Source organism: Bidens hawaiensis, unplaced genomic scaffold, assembly GCF_021521415.1.
Source record: "Bidens hawaiensis isolate Kalapana, Puna unplaced genomic scaffold, B.hawaiensis_p1.1 tig00034320_1, whole genome shotgun sequence".
Classification (NCBI taxonomy): domain Eukaryota; kingdom Viridiplantae; phylum Streptophyta; class Magnoliopsida; order Asterales; family Asteraceae; genus Bidens; species Bidens hawaiensis.
Genome location: NW_027495943.1, coordinates 14,053 through 32,852, shown reverse-complemented (window position 1 = coordinate 32,852; position 18,800 = coordinate 14,053). Strand labels below are relative to the sequence as shown.

The following is an 18,800-nucleotide window of genomic DNA, read 5'->3' as shown; positions in this document are numbered from 1 at the left end:
CTATATTTTATTATAGTCAACCATCTAGTGGATCATATGGAATTGATTTTTGGTTGTATTTTTAATGGAATATCACAAAAACTTTTTATAAAATCTATTAGACCGGATGTAGTGGGGCGTCATGGGGGTGAAAAAGCCCTTAAAGCGCCGAGAACACCGCCTCCTGGGGCTTCAATTCTTCTCCCGGTGCTTTGTACAAAACACCCAAAATTTTGATTGTGAGGCCATGCAAATGATGGACCATATAATTAAAAGAGGGAGCCCTTCCCCCGCTCACTACCGTCTTACCAATATTAGATTATTCCTATTGTCTAATTCAAATGCAATTTATAATATTCTTTTAAATAAAAAATTTGGGCTTTGGGCTTTGGGCTTTGGGCTTTGGGCTTGGGCTTGGGCTTAGGCAGGCCGCAGGGGGGCTCTTCTGATCAAATGAGAAATTAGCTTACTAAAATTTAATAAATTACCTTGCAACTTATTCGATTCCAACATATAAAAGCAACTAAAACAGAAACCACCGTAAGAGTTGTGCATATAGAAAAAAAATCTATTACAAATTCACAAAATTGAATAGTAAAAATCTCCTCATAAGTCATAGCCATTTCTAAATAATGTGTGTGTATGCTAGACGTTATATAAACGAGATAATTGAGTCACTCACCTCCACCGCCTGTCACCATGATCTATTCAAGTGTTCCGTATGTTGGTTGTGTTATTGTAAATATTTGAGGATGACTTGAATTTTGTTACCTTGCTAACTTCTATTTTTGTAGTACGAACTATTTTAGTATTTTGATATATTTTTGTAATACGGTTTTGAATTTCCAAACACGATATATGTTTACGATAAGGTGATATATAGTTTTGATCTGGCCGTTATATATTTTGTGACGTTTAGATTGTTTTATCCGTTTCCATGTCGATTCTTGTTTTTAAGAAATGCTAATTATGTGTGTTGAGCTACATAAATCGGTCTTAGTAAATGAAACACCGTCTCATTCTATAAGTAAGTTTGGAGATTGATCCTAAGAAAAGGATAATCCTCACCGTATGTGTGTATATACATGAAGACATATGGATCTGAAAATCGTTGGACACTCGGACATGTGTGAAGTCACTAGGATGCTTGAATTCGGAAATGTAGTATGAAGTGTTTTTGAGTTCAAGAGTTAAGAGAGTAATCAGTCATATACCAAATATCATTCATTCAGCAAAAACATTTATTTTATACATAATATATATACCAATACAATATAATACCTAATATTATAAAATCGTATATACATATACCAATTAGCATCAATTGCATGCCCTAAAATCTAGGGAGACAGACTCGTGAGATCCGACCTGGACACAGGCACGACCCATACCCATTTAGTGGTATTTTCAGTACCTGGGAAATGACCCTATTTTATATAACCGGTTATGATTGGTTCGGATCTCGCGAGTCTTATCCAGTTTATGTAAGGAGCAAATGAGTCAGACCTGCAACACCTGGACCTGTTTAGTATTCCTAGAACCCGATAACCAACCGTATTGTAAATAACCGGATCTGATCTGATTTGGGTCTCGTGGGTCTTACCCAGTTTATGCTCACCCCTACTGGAATCAATCGTATATATAACCAGGGTTACCTTCTAAGCCTGTAACTGTTTGGTTAGTTTCTAATGCCGCAATATGAATGGCAGAAGAAGTAGGGTGAAGAAACACTAACCGGACCCCGGGCAGATTACTGGTAACCTGGGGGTTAGATAGCTGTTTCCCACGAGGGGTTAGACCCTGAGAAGATGGTTCTTCTGATAACCTGCAAAACAGACACCGTGAGCTCGTCACTGAGAAGGGGGGGTTCCTCCTTGTGACCACCCTCCGGCGTGAGAATCAGACTAGGTTGCTCTTTAAATATAAATGTATATTAAGAGATTGCTAGAGCAGATATCAGGTATAATATGATGATAATATGTTAAGATAAGATGATCATACCATTCGTGGTATTTATAGCCGGAGGTAGGTTTCAAAGGAGGTGTGGCCTGCTGAATAGTATTCCTGTTCAACCAACAGTGGCCTACGCACGTGCCCTGCTGGTAGTTGGTGAGTAGGCAGCGGCTGATAGTGACCAGGCCTGCCGTGTACTATTCCTTTTTCACCAACTACAGGCTAGGCACGTGGTATGTCAGGAGTTGGTGAGTAGGTAGCGGCTAATAGTGACATACAGTACAGGAGCATGCTGCTCGCCATACTGTTGTCAATGAGCTGTCGTATCTTTGGACAGATCTTTTGCCCATACCTCGTCAGGTACAGTAAAAGATCCTCAGTATCGTACGGACTGGCTCATTTGGGCGGGAGTTTTCCCCCTCCCGCCATTGTGCGGGAATGTTCCCGGCTTGCTCATTCCTTCTTCAGGTGACTGCTGAATTATTATGAGAGTTAAGCCTTGTGCGTGTAGCCATGCTGCGCGGGTGGCCTTCCCTGATGGCCGGTATCCGTAACTGCGGGAACAGCCGGAGTACCTGGAAACCATTGGTAGGCGTTTCCTGCGGGAACAGCTTGCGTACCGCACGTGAGGACGTCACGTCTCTGAGCGTGGTGGGTCCTGCTGATCCAGTTGGTTTCTGCGCAGACGTTCCTTTAGTTTAGTCTTGCGGGTTCAACCGCGCAGACGTCCGTTAAGGAGTCTTGCGGGTTGAACTGCGCAGACGTCCCTTTAGTTTAGTCTTGCGGGTTCAACCGCGCAGACGTCCGTTAAGGAGTCTTGCGGGTTGAACTGCGCAGACGTCCCTTTTCAAGGTGAGTCTGTGGGTCCAACTGGGCTCTGCTGGGACCTACCTCTTCAAGTCCCTCCAGTCCAATGTTGTTCTCATGAATGTTTAATAAAGTGAGGTGAACTTTTGGACTTAAGCAAAGGGTTTTTGAAAAGGTGTTAGTTTTAAGGTTTTCCATGGGGATTCTTCCCACGGAAGTCCTAATGTCACGAAGAATTTCCCACTGTTCTGCTTGATCTTTGGGTATGATGCGGGTAGGTCTGTAACCTCCTCGCAAGTCAGGAGCGTTGAGTACCTCTTGTGTAGATTCTCCATGAGGTTTTGGTAGTTTTGAACATAGTGATCAATTATGTTAAAACCACCAATTCCATCTTGAAGTTTCAAACAATCTAGTTCTCATCGTTCCCGCTATGCGGGGATGTTATTCCCGTGTGCGCAAGCATGGCCCAGAAGATCCTTCTTGGTTTCATTTCCCTGCGGAATGCTAGGTATGTGAAGGGTTTCGCCTTGACACTGTACCCGCAACCGTCTTATAGTTACTTTACTCCCAAGGTATTCCTGGCGTCAATTCCCTGCAGGTGCTAGGTATGTGAAGGGTTTTGCCTTAACACTTACCCGCACCCGTCTTATAGTTACTTGGTTGCCGAGGTATTCCTGGCGTCAATTCCCTGCAGGTGCTAGGTATGTGAAGGGTTTTGCCTTAACACTGTACCCGCACCCGTCTTATAGTTACTTGGTTGCCGAGGTATTTTTGGCTTCAATTCCCTGCGGGTGCTAGGTATGTGAAGGGTTTTGCCTTAACACTGTACCCGCATCCGTCTTACGGTTACTTGGTTGCCAAGTTATTCTTGGCTTCAATTCCCTGTGGGTGCTAGGTATGTGAAGGGTTTTGCCTTAACACTGTACCCGCATCCGTCTTACGGTTACTTGGTTGCCAAGGTAAGGGGTATTTTCCCGCTTACTTTTGAATCTTTTTGAATTTTGAAATTCGAAGAGTTGGTGGAAAGATAAGAACAGTCCAAACCTCTGAAACGTCGTGCGACGGTTTCTTCTGACTGTGTCAGGACGTGCAGGAAGTTATGGTGACGTGACGGTACATGGTCATTCCAGACGCTTTTTCAGGCGCGTGGGCGCGATTTTTCGGGCGCGTGGCCGCGGAATTAATGGTATGCGTCCTGTCAACAGCTGTTGCCAGCTTGCTTTTTGCCACGTGTCATAGTTTCATTGCACCTTCGTTTTCTCTCTCTTCCGCATTAATTTCATCGCATTAATTGCGATTAGTATATAAAGGGGGAGAGGGTTCTTTGTAATCCATACTTTCACTCTTCTCTTCATCTTCTTTGCGATTTCCGGCGAATACTCACCTTTTCAGGCAAGCATTCTCCCGAAATCGTTTTCTTCTTCTTTTACAAGATGTCTCGTGATCTCGAATCTACAGCCGATGACAAGAGTACTGCTGGCGAGTGCCAGTGTGCTCTGCCTGGCGATCTGTATCGGTACGTCGTCAGGAAGTTCATGCTCGAGTCTCTCGAGCCTGAGTTTCCTGAACCCCACCAGACGGTGTACGATGCCCCAGAGGCAAGATCGGGGTTTATGCTGCATTCTTTGTTTATGGGAATCTTAGGTTCCCATTGACAAAGTTTGTTTACCGTGTCCTTGAGAGGCACGGTGTTCATTTGACCGAGTTGCACCCCATGGCGATCACCAAGATTCGCCACTTCGAGTGGGTGTGCCGGATTTTGGGCATTGAGCCCTATGTTGACCGCCTGATGACCTTCTACACTTGGAGGTGCATCCAGGGGTGGTACACGTTGATAACCCGGATCAAGGGTTTGAAGATTTGCGCAACCGAGCGCAGTCTTCGCTCGTGGAAGAGGGAGTTCTTCTACCTCTCCGCTCGCGCCATCCCCCTTGCCATGAAATTTAAGAACGGGCAAGTACTTCCCAGCCTTCACGCCTCCAACTACGAGGAGGCGGAATGGTTTTCGAAGATATCCCGAGTCCAATCTCCGGTTTACCGGTTTGCGGAGTCCGGGATGGTGATGCTGGGGATGAGCCGGGTGTGGAAGGCTGCGGATGCGCATAAGATCCCAATCGTCCTCGAATACGGTTCGAACTCTGTTCCTTACGGTATGCTTTGTTTCTTTTTGTTGATTTTGAATTTCTTCTAACTTCTTTCCTGTTTATTTCAGAGGGGAACGACTTGCAGTCGCTCCTGAACCCGCGGGAGGCTGACGGTCCCGCTCGGATGGGTACTCGCGCTCTAGACGAGAACGAGTTGCCCATCCTAGAACAAACGGCGGATCGGTTCGTGGAGGTCTATCCGCAAGGCCACGAGATCCTTAGCGCCAGGCGGCCAGGTAAGGCGCTATTCGACCCTCGACCCCTCAATGTTGAAACCTCTGCTGGAATTCCTTTAATCGTATGTTCTGATGAGGAATCCGCAGATGGTCCTCCGTTGGTGCGGAAGAAGAAGGCTGCCGGCGGGAAGGGGAAGGAGAAGGCCTCTACTGCCGATCCAGCGCCTCGGTCTGATTCGGAGACCGAGAGCGAAGAGGTGGCGGGGAATCCCGGTGGTGATAAGATCACCGCTCCGGAGGTTGCGACTGTTACCTCCGGAGAGCCAAAGAAGACGACGGTGACCGGCGCAAAGAGGCCGGCTCCATCGGGTTCGTCCCCGCCTCTCCGTACCTTTAGGCTCAAGAAAACCCGTAAGTACAAACTTCCTTTATCTTTATATTTAGCTTCATAGTTTAATGTCGTTAAAACACTTATCTTCTTTACGCAGGTGTGGATGTTGACGCATTCCAGGGTGGAGCGCAGAGGAGTACCTCTCCGCCAATGACGGTAGGCTTGGTCAGCCTACCTGAGGCGTCGACCCAGGCGCCTGCGCCTGCTTCCGCTGGTTCAGTTGCTCACTCCTTTGAGCCGACTGTTCCAGCTGAGATGACGTCACCGCCGGCTGTGAGTGCTATTTTTACAGCATCTTTCACCGAGCCGGCGGTTACTTTTGCTGCAGAATTCGCGGCGGCGACCGCGGCGGCTGCTACCATGCCCCCGTCATCGGCAAAGACGGCCGATCCATCAGGTACGCATGGGGCTTCTCGCCAATCTCTGCCACCTTCCCATCTGCCTGACCTCTTGGATGGATTTCCCTTGGGTTCAGGTGATGGGTTCGGCGGCTATCGGCCTGTTATTGACCCTGCAGGTGCGTAGGGTTCTTTTGGCCCTTTTCATATTTTTTCTTATCTTTTCCTAACTGCTTTATGTTTTTTGCAGTGTCGGATTCCAATGAAGTGTATGTTCCACGATGGAACATTCGCCGAGGAACAACCCTTCGCACCCCTGTGGAGTGCGTGGAATGGGCTCGTCACGCTGCTCCCAGTGGTGCGTTGGGGGAAGCCATGGCTAGCTACCAGGAGGGTAGGCTAAGCAATGAGCTTCGGGTTCTCCTGGCCCGGATGCAGCCGCGCGTCGAGCTGCTTTTTCGTGAAAACGACAAGTTAAAAGCAGCTCGCGTTAAAGAAGTAGCTCAAGCGCGGGCTGTCCGGGAGGAGAACCAAAAACTTACCGCAGTGGCTGCGGAGAAGGAGAAGGCCTTCAAGGCCCTCGAGGTTGAAGTTCAGGCTCGACTTGAGGCCCGTTCCAAGGCTGCCCAAGCTGTTAATGAACAGCTTCGGCTGGCTAAGGAAACTGCAAGGAACGCAACCGAGAGGGCCACCAAGGCTGAAGCTGTTGCTGAGCCTCTACGCGTGGAGAATGAAGAGCTTAAAGCCAAATTAGAGGCTCTCCAGCAGGCTCATGATGCCTTGGCGATGGAAGACGCCAAAAAGCTCCAGGAGATCTTGGACCAGAGGGGGGTGCTTGACCATACTGAGCGGAAGCTAAAGGGCGTTGAAGAGGCTGCGGCTAAAGATGTGTTGCTTGCCAACCTCAACAAGAGTGAAGCCGAACGCGCCCGTAACGAAGCTCAAGCTGCCCTCCAAGAAGCTCTGGTTGCCAAGGAATGGCTTCTTCGAGAAGCGTTGTCTCAGGTATGCTTTTCATTTCTTTACGCTTTTCTTTGTAAATAGAAAAGGTTTTTGACACTTGATTTTCTTTTGTAGGTTGTGCATCGAGTCTTTGCTGAGACGTCGTATGACGATGCTATGAGCGCAGCCCTCAACGCTTCTCACGAGGATGGGGAAAAGGTCGGCTTCCTGCTTGGTCTAGGGTTCGTTGAGAAAGGCATCCCGCCTTCCAACTTCCCTTTGTACAATGTTGATACTGAAGCTGTTTACTACCAAGCAGTGAATCAGTACGCCGCCTTCCCGCATTCAGTGGTGGAGAAGGTGAATGAAGTTGCTGCTGCTGATGATGGGTTAGCTATCCTTAAAGCTTTCCTTGAACTGCCACGATCTACTGATGGTGCTGGTCCAAGTGGAAGTGGCCCTGAAGCCTGATCCTGAAGATCCCTTCCCACTGCTAGGATAGATTTAGCTTGTATAGATTTATTTTCTTGTAGGCGGGTAGCTACCCGGCCGTTCTTGTAATGAACCATTGTGAAATATAAATCTTTTTGCGGGTAAGACCGCTACTTTCGTTGGGTTCCTTGCTTTGTAAACGTTGTATGACTTGCATACTTTAGTTTAAATTAGCAATTTTCCAAGTGTTTAGAATAAGTTAACCTTTGAACGTGGTAGATAGGTGTGAAGTTTTGCTTCCTCTTTCGTGATTTGTGCGGGTAGGACCGTCACTTGCACTTAGTAGGATGGCTAAACTTTACCATCTGACCTGCGTGTAGGTTTTCCTCATCTTTTGAGGATAAGTTAACCTTTGAACGTGGTAGATAATAGGTGTGAAGTTTTGCTTCCTCTTTCGTGATTGTGCGGGTAGGACCGTCACTTGCACTTAGTAGGATGGCTAAACTTTACCTATATCTGACCTGCGTGTAGGTTTTCCTCATCCTTTGAGGATAAGTTAACCTTTGAACGTGGTAGATAATAGGTGTGAAGTTTTGCTTCCTCTTTCGTGATTGTGCGGGTAGGACCGTCACTTGCACTTAGTAGGATGGCTAAACTTTACCTATATCTGACCTGCGTGTAGGTTTTCCTCATCCTTTTGTTAGAAATTCTCTGTTTTGAATAACCGTTCCACGCACGATTGTTAATAGGTTAGTGTTCAGTTTCCTCTCATGATTCATGCGGATAGACCGGCACTTTCATTTAATGGGATAACTGAACTTTTCCCCTTCAACTGACCTGCGTGAAGGTTTGTCGTTTTTTGGGTTTATGCGGGTTTTGCCGCCTTCCCCCACGCAACGACTTTCCACGTAATTATGCGGTGAAAACCGGCATATTAGTGTTAAATAAATTAACCGTTCGACGCGCGGTTGTTAATAGGTTAGTGTTCAGTTTCCTCTATCATGATTCATGCGGATAGACCGGCACTTTCATTTAGTAGGATGACTGAACTTTTCCCCTTCAACTGACCTGCGTGAAGGTTTGTCGTTTTTTGGGTTTATGCGGGTTTTGCCGCCTTCCCCACGCAACGACTCACTTATGTATGCGGTGAAAACCGGCATCAGTGTTTAGTTCATAAAGTATAAATGTAAAATCATCAGCGTCGATGTTTTAAGGAGAATCATTTCCATTAGAAGTGGCTCTTGGCCTTTTCTTTACAAATTTGGAATTGATTTACATGCAAACTGTGTAAATGAGCTCCCTTCCATGTTGTTGGGATGGGAGTGCCATCGAGCCGATACGCACCTGGTTCGGGATCTCGTTCTTTACGCAGCATGTAGTCTCCACATTGAAGCTGGAATTTTATTCGTGTTTTCCCCAGCTGGGGTTCTACACGCATTAGCCTGCTCAGCGTTCATTGCGCCACGAGGTGCGCGAGCGTCCCATCTCTGACAAATGCTTCGACCATGTCCTTTACGTCTATGCATTCTTCGGTGTTGTGGCCTTTTGTCCTGTGAAAGTCACAGTATTTGCTCCGATCAGCATTGTGACGATGTCGGATTATTTGAGGCTTTGGCCATGGGAGCTCCTCAGTAGCGAATATCTCGGTGACGCTTTTGGTGAGCGGCGTCCATCTGGAGTTCTTGTTTGACTGTACGTTATCCCTTCCGCCTAACCGATGCTGCAAGCCGGATGAGGTGTCAAAGTTGACCCTTGACTTCCAAATGCCTAGCTTCCGCTTTTTGTTTAATCGGGCGGTAAGGACGATGTCTTCTCTTGTTTTCTGGGTGTAGAGGTTTGTGCTCTGTGGGAGATCTCTACCCAGTTGCTTCTCTGTTTCCTCAAAGCGTTTAGCTATTGTCATGATGGCATCCCATGTGGATGGCATGCCATCTTTACCCGTTAAGGTGCGGATGAGCTCTGGGTCGTTCGCGCCCTGAATAAAAGCAGCGCGAACAAGATCTTCGCTAATGTTACCCAGACTTAGCTTCTTCGAGTTAAAGCGAGTGATAAAGTCTAGCAAAGATTCATCTTTTTCTCGAATGCACTTGAGGATTGTCCATTGCTCCTCGGTATACTTTCTTTGCTGGCTGAAGTGTTGGCTAAACTTCTGTTGGAAGTCAGCCCAGTCGTAGATGTGGTTGACCGGTAGACGATCGAACCACGCTCTAGCAGCCCCGACAAGCGTCATTTGGAACATGTAACACCACGTGGGTTCCGTCCAACTACTGACGGTTGCCCCCGCTATGAATCTGTTCAAATGATCATCTGGGTCGGATATACCATCATATGTGCCTATGCTGGACATTTGTTTGGCACTTTTTGGGGCAATTGCTTCTGCAATGTCCCTTGCAAATTTGGACGTTCCTGCATTTGCAACATTTGGTCTGAATGTTTTGGAGAAGTCACGTGGACTTCCACCTGTGTTTTTTGGTTTGTAGGCTTCTCCAAAATGCCTTCTCGGTTGGGAGTCCGTTTCCTTACGCTTCCCTTTTGCCCTATGGCGAGGGTTCGCGTCGGAGTCGGACTCCTCCGAGTCATCGCAGTATTCTTCGAATTCGTCAGCCTGTTGGACGGAACGCAAGCGTTCGTCCAACTCAGCTTGGAATTCCCTCTGACGTGCCTCCGCCCATGCCTTAACTTCATCGAGTGTTTGGCGGGGGAGTCTTGTTCGTTTTTCTAACTGGGTATCGGTGAATCCCAGTGAGCGATTATTTACTGCACTTGCCCCAGCTTGGGTAACTGGGGTAGTGTTCGTAAAATTTACTTCACTTGCCCCGGCTTGGGTAACCGGGGTAGTGTTCGTAAAGACTGTGTAGCCGGTACTCCCCCCAGTAGCTGGGGTTGTGGTTACCGGAGTTTCTTTAACCATCTTAGAAGTTTGAAAAAACTGGAGAAAAATGTTCTAGGTTTATGCACGGATGGCGCCAATGAAGAAACACTAACCGGACCCCGGGCAGATTACTGGTAACCTGGGGGTTAGATAGCTGTTTCCCACGAGGGGTTAGACCCTGAGAAGATGGTTCTTCTGATAACCTGCAAAACAGACACCGTGAGCTCGTCACTGAGAAGGGGGGGTTCCTCCTTGTGACCACCCTCCGGCGTGAGAATCAGACTAGGTTGCTCTTTAAATATAAATGTATATTAAGAGATTGCTAGAGCAGATATCAGGTATAATATGATGATAATATGTTAAGATAAGATGATCATACCATTCGTGGTATTTATAGCCGGAGGTAGGTTTCAAAGGAGGTGTGGCCTGCTGAATAGTATTCCTGTTCAACCAACAGTGGCCTACGCACGTGCCCTGCTGGTAGTTGGTGAGTAGGCAGCGGCTGATAGTGACCAGGCCTGCCGTGTACTATTCCTTTTTCACCAACTACAGGCTAGGCACGTGGTATGTCAGGAGTTGGTGAGTAGGTAGCGGCTAATAGTGACATACAGTACAGGAGCATGCTGCTCGCCATACTGTTGTCAATGAGCTGTCGTATCTTTGGACAGATCTTTTGCCCATACCTCGTCAGGTACAGTAAAAGATCCTCAGTATCGTACGGACTGGCTCATTTGGGCGGGAGTTTTCCCCCTCCCGCCATTGTGCGGGAATGTTCCCGGCTTGCTCATTCCTTCTTCAGGTGACTGCTGAATTATTATGAGAGTTAAGCCTTGTGCGTGTAGCCATGCTGCGCGGGTGGCCTTCCCTGATGGCCGGTATCCGTAACTGCGGGAACAGCCGGAGTACCTGGAAACCATTGGTAGGCGTTTCCTGCGGGAACAGCTTGCGTACCGCACGTGAGGACGTCACGTCTCTGAGCGTGGTGGGTCCTGCTGATCCAGTTGGTTTCTGCGCAGACGTTCCTTTAGTTTAGTCTTGCGGGTTCAACCGCGCAGACATTCCGTTAAGGAGTCTTGCGGGTTGAACTGCGCAGACGTCCCTTTAGTTTAGTCTTGCGGGTTCAACCGCGCAGACGTCCGTTAAGGAGTCTTGCGGGTTGAACTGCGCAGACGTCCCATTTCAAGGTGAGTCTGTGGGTTCAACTGGGCTCTGCTGGGACCTACCTCCTCATAGGGCAAAATCAACCTCCAAAACGGAATCGATTCAAAGAAGATGATGGAGATCGAATAAGTAAGTTACCCGATTGCTTACTTGCTGAAATCCTTTCTTGTTTACCCGAAACAAAACACGCCATTAGAACAGGCTCACTCTCCAAACGATGGGAACATGTCTGGCATTCCGTTTCTAATCTCAGTTTTCTAGAACCTTATGTAGTGAACCATCGTGAAACATGTCCAGATTTCTTTTCTTTCGTCGACAAAACCCTAATTCAGCGTCCACGTTTAAAGCTCAACAAGTTCGAACTGCATAGCGAATATAATCATCGGTTTGAATCTCAGGTTAACAGTTGGATTCATTATGCTATCAGTTGTAACGTCGAAAACCTAAGTTTAACGTTATTGCATAGGGAATCTGAACCCGGGTTCCCGCTGGATCAGGTTATTCTGAGCTGTTCGGGTTTTACTGATCTGACATTGTTGGGATGTGTGTATAATCCCACCGAAGCGATCAGTTGGAAAAACCTTAGGAGTTTATGTATTACGTGTCGGAATTTAGATGAAGATTTGATTGAGAAGATATTATCGGGTAGTCCGGTATTGGAAACCCTGGTGTTGGTTCATTGTTATGGTTACAGGCGGCTTGATATAACGTCGAAGAGTGTTAAGAAGTTGGTGTTATCTGGGTAGATGCCTCCTGATGATGGATGTGATGATCTTGAGGATGTTATTGAAATCAATGCTCCGAATGTTTTGTCACTAAAAATTCAAGATGATTTGTTGTTGTGGAACCTTTTGTTGCTGGATGTGTCTTGTTTAGTTGAAGCTGAGTTAGATTATTCACATGGCGGATACTATGAGACGACCCCGGAAGAAGCTGAAGAGGAGATGCTTAAACGATTTATACACGACCTTTGCCATGTCAAGGAGCTCAAAATTTGGGTTTTCTGTTTTGAGGTTAAATTATTTATTTATTATTATTATTTTATGACATTTTTGTATCTGTAAATAGGTTGGATGATGAATATAATGTTAATCTATATTTTGTTTGAAGGTTCTGTCTCGTTTGGAAGCTAAAGGTTCCGTTTTTCCATCAAACTTGAAGGTTCTTGATGTTACATCTTCACCTTTATACTATGACAATGATTCGGTGGAGTTTGATGATCAGGAGATGTGATTGCTTGATAATGGTCCTGCAGGCGATGAGGTTAGTTGTTTAATGTTTAGTTACACTTTGTTGGTTAGCGACATCAAAGCAACCTCATTCCTACGGTTCTAGCATAGGAACAAACGATTGGGCTTGAAATGGTAGAAGTGATGCAAATTTAATTTTGTAATTTTTTTCTTTATAGATGGTCTCTGTTTTTGTGGTTATTTGGTTGTTTGTACTCTACGGGTTCTCGCTTCTTGTGAGTTAGCCTTTGTTTTTCTTTTATAATATTGGCATCTTTAAAAAAAAGGTTACACTTTGTAGGTGTATCCCAAATACATATGAGTTTGTTGCCCAAAGTGATTTTGATATAGCAAATTCTGAGTAGTGTTTTAACAACAAAATGATGGGTTATTGTTGTCAGATTGTAAAAAATCTTGGCTCATAAGTTTATTGAGTGTTGATGTTAAGATTTCTAGTCATGGTTTTCTTATTCAATGATAAAGTTGTATGAATGTATGATGTTTGGCCTTTATATGTTCTCTTCTTCATTTTGTTTTAACTTTTGGTTATCATCCTTAGAATCATTTAATTGCCTCTGGATTCGTTAGAGGTGATAATTTTACCAGTTTACTACCAAATGAGCCAATTCAGTTTGCTTTATATTTATAAGAAAGCTACACTTGTGATGCGGGAGATGAAACAATGAGATTGAAGACATGACTTGAACTTGAACTCTTCGATGTTGCTTGCTTTTGAAAACGTACTATAAAAATTATATTTTTAAAAAGGTATGATTTAAACTTGAATCCCCTTGATGTTGCTTGCTCTTAACATGAGGCTTGCTCTTGAATATGAAAATCTAAGATTGAACCTATTTATTTTTTAGATGGATTGCTATCTTAAAGAACAACTGAACAAGTTACCTTAGTGACCAAGTTGTATACGAGTTACCTTAGTCTGGTCTCTATAAATATACCTTATGTTTTGTAACTATAAAAATCTCTTTAGTTTGGTCATAGATGCAGACAGATCACTCTACAAAGTGTTTATTATCTCACTAGGAACCTAAGCATTGTAAATAGAGCGGTTTCTAGGTTGTTAAACATAACAAGGTAGCGGTCCTGTGCGTTGCATTGGAACTTCATGGAATTAGGCTGTTACATATTTATAGCCAAATATGCATTAGAAAATTTGAAAAAAAAAATTATGTTGCATTTTAGTGCCGGTCCTGTATGTCTCTTATATTATCCTCCCATGAAACGCCAATGGTGCCAAGAGTCCATATTCTATCAGGATTCGTAGGTGCTTGCGCGAGAGCAATTGCTCTTCGAAAATTTCAGCCCGTATTGGTGGAGCCCCCGTTTAGTATATTTTTAGGACCCTCCAAACCAGTAAACCACTGCATTTTACCTGTTACGTGTAAAATTAATAACTTTCAGCTCCCTTTATTCAGATTAACATAAGTATAGTTAATATTTGGTTATTGGACATTGAAATTACAACATAGAGTTACCTGCAATGTGTGCCAGGAGTCCATGACAGCGTTTTCTGAAGTATCAGCAACTTCTTTTTGCTTCCATATTGAACTTTGTTGTCGCAATCTAACCTGTGAATTACAAGGCTATAAGCAGCTGCCTTAGAAATTTGAGAGGCTGCAGCAGATTTCCAAATGTGCCCCTTTGACTAAATAAGTCCAAAATCATTTAAATTCAAGGAGAACGAAAAGCAGTAATAAGGTAACTGCCTCATTTCAGAAACTGACCGATCCTGTCAAACTGCAAAATCAATATGCAGCCATGACATTTCTTCAAGAACAAAATGCCAATGTGATATAAGATGAAATTCTGATGGAATGATTCTAACCGATAATCTAGCAATTTCTTGACGGCTTTCCTGTTTGCAAAACAATCACAAATAAGAAGAGCCAAAATGTACATAACTGTTAGACCTATATGATTTGAGGCTCTTCTAAAACCGGTATTAATCGTGTTCCTATATTAATGTTGAAATATTAGACTCATGCTGCAAAGCGGACTCAAATAAAACATACGTTGACCTGTATAACGAAATTTCTAGCAAAATCTTAGTAACTTTTCAAATTGCTTACCCATTATGAATAGAAATGTGAGAACTTGAAGAAAAATGGGTTAATCTATAGCGTTAATATAAAGTTATTTTCTTTTTTTTTTTGAAAAGAAAAATGGGTTAATTTGTAGCGTTAATATAAATTTTTCTTATTATTATTTTTGAAAAAGTACAAAAGCCGGTCTCATGACCGTTTCACAACATTGAGATCACCATGGATCATTAAGTCGTAGAACCCGTCATTGTGAAGCCGAAGTTCATACCTGAGATGGTGGCGCCGTGTCATCGAAGTAAACAAAATTCAACCCCCCCCCCCCCCAAGTACTTTTAAAATTGTCAGGGATCTTCTCACATGTTGTAAGAGCCTTTGACGGTGATGTTTAGCAACACTACCATTTTGATGTCAATTCTAAAGATAGTGAAGACTGGCTATTTTGGTTCTGAAGAACTAACTTGGTTTTGATTAAAAGTTTAGTTCAGAAGAGTATCAGTTCTGAAACTACTTTTCATATATTATTTTGAAGGTACAATCCTGATATTGTAATGTGCTTCCAATGATCTAGAAAGGGAAAGATAAAGCCCCTACACCATCTCCTTATCATTATGATGCATTATAAGAGCATGGACGTTTCTACAATAAAACCTATATGTGGCTTGATGAAATTGCAGTTATTGAAGGCATTAACAAGCATTATTAGTTACACTTGTTTTCAAGGCCGGCCCTGAGAATTCACATGCCTGGCCGAGCCGAAAAAAATATGCCCCTTAAGCTTTAACGTACTAAGTTTATAGCATACTAAATATGTTAATAGCTAACTAAGGATTTGTGAAGCTCTTTTAACATTCTTGATAGCAAAATGGTGAATCAACTCTTCATAGTTTATGCTCTCTAATATTCTATTCTCGATAACTATCATCGTCAACCCACTAAATCTTTCCTGGAGCATTGTGGATCGTAAATAAGATTTCAAATAACTACAATTTCAAAAAACTCTTTTCTGCAGATGCTACTGTGGCCGCTGGTGTTCGAAGTCGATGTTGTTGTTATCCCGCCTATTCATTTCATTTATTTATTTATTTAACTTTTATTGATTAGTTTCAAGTAATGAGTCTTTTTCAATTTTTAATAGGCCAATAATTTGTGGATAATTTGAAAAAAGTGGGTCTAAAACGTATTTGGGTATTGTAAAATTAGTGAGATTATAAGCGTTCGGAAATTCTATGTATATGACATTGAGAATTTTTAAACAATTTTGTGCCCTCGAAAAAGACGTGCCTGTCTGAACGCCCACTTCGCCCACCCTGGAGCCGGCCCTGGTTGTTTTTTTTTTAACTAAAAAAGGTGAAGATGATATGACGGAAAATATCAAGATGGCATTAACCATTATTCATTTAGTTGTCTTTGAGTCAACTCATCCTCTGTCCATGTATACACACATGTAAGTACAAGAATAGGATGTGTTAGATGGCTTTTCTACCTGTAAAATGAATTAAAAGTTAATCAAAGCTAGTAACCTTTAAAATTTCATGCTGTTTCCAATATAATTAAATCTAAAAACTTTCAACTCATATAAATATATGATATGTGTCTTTTCTTATTATCTAATTATCTAATATATATAAACTACAAGTTTGGTGCCGCTAAGCCGGCACTGGGCCACTTGGCGGCACCTTACTTGTCCGTACAATTTTGACTTTTTTTCGTTTTGGTATCACGAACATAATGGAAGTTTACCGAATGATAATTTTGTTTTTTTTTGTTTGTTTTAATTCTGATATCATAACGAACGTGACGAAAACGCATAGACTCAATGTCTCAACGTCCGGGACCGACAACGCTCGGTTTTACCAACACCCGAGTTTACCGCCTGACAGCTGTAAGGCCCCGTTACCGGTAGCCCTACTTTGATGTTAGATTTACTCATAAACACAGTTCTAAACATTAGAGTTAATTAAACTTTACGCGTAATATAAAACTTCAACCATAACATTTTACATAACCTTCAAATCTTGTCTTATAAAACATTCATAGTCATTTAAAACAAAACATAGTCTTTAAAACATCACAACATTTCTTCGAGATGCCAGTATCTTCGATTCCATGCCAAGTGTCTTCAATCACGCGAGCTGCCTCAACCTATTTGCCTGCATGCATACTAAAAGTCAGCTACGCTGAGTGAGTTCTAGTTAATCACATAACTTACTTTACATACACATATACGTGCCCAAAGGTACACATTACATACTTAACCTGTCCATCAATCTTTCATACACATACATAACTAACCTTACATTATAAAGAGCATTCGCCCTACATACCTCGGATATTATTAGGGTCCGGTACCCTCCTCGGATATTATTAGGGTCCGGTCACCCTTCATCCTCGGATATTATTAGGGTCCGGTCACCCTTCATCCTCGGATATTATTAGGGTCCGGTACCCTTTCTTCCATACCTCCATAACATACTTCCTATATACATAGTCGTAAGTTTCGCACATACATACATCATTCATTCTTCATCTTACAACATACATATAACATCAACCATTTCCTGGCAGTACATGCAATTTCGAAGATCGTTCATGTACCGGCAAGAAACCATTCATACATTTCACATAATACATATATGGCATACACTTATCACTTAGGATAAGTGTATTAACTAATCACATCGAGTATGCACACAGCCCCGAAAACATAACAAGGAATGGGGCTAGAAACTCACATGAAGTCGGTTACGTTCACCGTTAATGGTAATCCCTTTCTTGAGCTGTGCACGGCTAACTGTATAATATTTACATGTATCAATTAACTATTCTATCTCATATCGTATTTCCATTAACTGTCGTAACACATTTTCCATTAGGATTTTCAATTATTATTTAATTTTCTAACTCAAAAAGTTCAAGGGCTTCTTTGTAATTAAATCATCCTTTTCTAAGTCCAAGGACTGTTCTTGTCATTATGTTAAACTTCTGATTCATTACTGGTTCATAACAAACTGGCTTATCTTAGCGAACTGGTTCCTATAATGAATTTGGACCCTTTAACGAACTGGAATCCTTAACGAATCAGTTCCATAGCGAACCAATCCATCTAATTCGTTTTCTCTTTTAACGAACTGGTCATAACGAATCAAAGGTAGTTCGTTACCCTTTTCCCCTAACGAGTCAGAGACCAACTAGAGTTAGTTCGTCGCGCTCTCTTATGCGAATCAACTAACAAATCACCTTCCAATTCGTTAAGTTCCCATAACGAACTAGGGTTAGGTCAGAGAATGTCAGAAACATTCTCTGACATTCCCTTTCTCGTACACGCCGCCTTTCCGGCGCCGTCGCCGGAAAGCTGCCGGAAAACTGCGAACACGTCGGAAAAACGAGTTTTAACTCGTTTTTCACCGTTTTTCATCCCGTTCGATCCAGATCTGAGCTAGGGTAACCCCTAAGCTCATCATAGGTTCGGTTTATACCCGATTCCACCCGGATCTCGTGACTTAAATGGTTTAACGGTGTCGGCTCGTCGTTTCGTGACTATATCTAACGGGTTAAGCTCATACAATAATAAACTATCATTACCTCGGGTCGGTAATCGGTTTCCTTCTTGGTTTCGGCTTAGGCAAGGAGAGAACTAGAGAAAAAGCTTAAGTGTGTGTTTTGGTGGTGTATGGAATATGTGTAAAATGAGGAATTAAGTGATGATTATGGTTTATATATTTATGGATCATGGGCTTAAGCCCATGGTCTTTTCCTTCTTTCTTCCACAACCCAAGTCTATAACTCATATCCATTTACCCAACACTAGCCCAACTCATATTCTATTTATCTAAACCGATAACGACCCACTATAAAATAGACGAAATTTATTTTATTATTATAACCAAAAGTAGGATGTTACAACAGCCTTACACCACCCCACTGGTCCACTCAAGTTTTATATTTATTTTCCTTTTTAGATCTGTTACCGTAACAAACGTAGCCGAAACCGATCGAATTTGTGTCCGGTTACCACTTCAATGCTCGGGATTGACAATGTTTGGATTTACCATCGCTCGGGGTTACCGACAAAACAAACTTCGTTTTAAATAATTTAATTATTGTATATGTTAATTTGATCAACATATATATTTTTGGACGCTAAAATTTTACCAATGGTGCCTATACTATAAAGAATGTAATCAATACTAACTGAATTCGCGTTAACTCACCGATAACGCTCGGGTTTTACCAATACCCAGGTTTCAACGTTGAGATTTTATTAATTGATCCGGCGCGAGCGCCGGGATGAAAATCTAGTTAACTCTAATCATGGA

At 43.1% G+C, this 18,800-nt stretch overlaps 1 pseudogene across 1 annotated transcript in view; it reads left to right on the top strand.

The window, feature by feature from the left end:
- The window catches only part of LOC143586113 (F-box/LRR-repeat protein 25-like), a 44,581-nt pseudogene extending 31,594 nt beyond the window's left edge, over positions 1 to 12,987 (top strand). The window contains exons 2-4 of the transcript XR_013144655.1: positions 11,268 to 12,208; positions 12,306 to 12,491; positions 12,726 to 12,987. The product of XR_013144655.1 is annotated as an F-box/LRR-repeat protein 25-like (transcript). The remainder of the gene's footprint in view (positions 1 to 11,267; positions 12,209 to 12,305; positions 12,492 to 12,725) is intronic.
- Positions 12,988 to 18,800: the final 5,813 nt, after the last annotated feature.